This window comes from Etheostoma spectabile, chromosome 24 (genome assembly GCF_008692095.1).
Source record: "Etheostoma spectabile isolate EspeVRDwgs_2016 chromosome 24, UIUC_Espe_1.0, whole genome shotgun sequence".
Taxonomy (NCBI): domain Eukaryota; kingdom Metazoa; phylum Chordata; class Actinopteri; order Perciformes; family Percidae; genus Etheostoma; species Etheostoma spectabile.
In genome coordinates, this window is record NC_045756.1 from 7,274,054 (window position 1) to 7,275,775 (window position 1,722).

The following is a 1,722-nucleotide window of genomic DNA, read 5'->3' on the forward strand; positions in this document are numbered from 1 at the left end:
TCATCTCAGCTGGACCTGTAGGCCGTTATATTGTTGCTAGGTTACTTTAAAATGAAACATCAGATTTTATAAACTACATGTGTTTTGTGTGCAGAAATCTTAATGTGTGAAGTAACTAGTAACTAAAGCTGAAGGATGAATGGAGGTTATTTCAGTTTTAACATGTAGTAGAGTAGAAGTAGAAAGACCTGATAGGGATGACACTGTAGTTTAGGTCCACATAAAAAATAACTGCTAGTTGAGAACAAGATGAGGGCCTGGGATTGGTCATTTTCCTTGGTGATAGTGAGAGTGGAGCAACATCTAGCGGACATTAGAAGGACTGCAAAACTTTCTTTAGCATTCAGCTACGTTCAGCTACATATAGCAGGGGTCTTCAACATTTTCCAGGCCAAGGACCCCCAAACTGATGGCGAGATGGAGCGGGGACCCCCTAATTATATATATTGTATAAAATTGTGTTATATCAAACTGGTCCTATAGTGCCATGTGTGCATTGATGACTGAAAGACATCTTCTGCCTCCATTTATCTGTTTACTACAGTGTGTTGAATTCATGTAATGTGTTTAAAGACATTTCATTAGTGGAAAAAATTGCAGGGGGGGGGGGGGGGGAATATAAAAAAAGTCTAATCAACCAAAACTTTTGCAACCCCCCATGCAGTACCCCCCTAGGGGTCGCGGACCCCCTGTTGAAGACCCCTGACATATAGCATTCATACTGTGCTGTTGGGAAGCAATATGATTTCATTTGCGTGGCTCCACAACACAACCAGACTTCTGAACTCAAACTTGAACCCTAAACTTTGGCAAGCCGTTTTCACATTTATTGCAGATAAATTCAACTCTTACTAAAGTCAGAAATAAGAACATTTCAGATATCCACAATGTCCTTCTTCCTATATCTGCTATAGAATTCTTACTAGTCTAGATTTTATTTTCAGGTATCCAAAATGGAAAAAAGGGTTTCCAAACTTTTGAACCCCACTGCATATGTGTTGGGGGAAAAATATGTATTTATGCCACTAGGTGGAGCCACGTGCACTTTCATCCAAATTAAGACAATAAAAAGAAGATGACCTTTATGCAACCTGTGGCCTTTAGATATTTGCATCTGCTCAAAGAAATGTTCTCCTGGTGGTTTGTGCATTCTATGTATCTATATGGATAATCTATTATAATTAATACAATTGGATAAAACACTTTGTTGAAGTATGTGTTGACAGGGTCTGCCCACAACTGCTTAGGCTTGTTAGCAGAAGAAGTATTACTCATACAGTATACAGTATATGGAATACAGTACTACCATATATTTGTGGTACAGTATAAAAGGCTGTTCAGTTTTTTTATTCCTTATTGTTGACTAACATTCAATATTTTGTTCAGTATCACATTCATGCGATACTGAACAAAACATTCTCGATTTTCTCTGTTTCTTTCGTCTTCTTCGTTTTTTTTAATTGACAAATATTTCTTGTTGATAAATAAAGCATATATATTTTCCACTCATATTTGTTTTAATAAATAATTGTCTCATTTTATGCTGGACAAAGTTGTGATGTGCAAAGTGATTTATTATTATTATTACCATAAATTAGGTTTCAGTTTCAGAGTTGTGGCAGTTACTTTCTCTTTCTTTGAAAACACGTGGTCACTGTAAGCTCTTCCCGTAAGTAGCTTTCCTCCCCGGAAAACTACATTCTTTTTTGCTTTTATTTACAT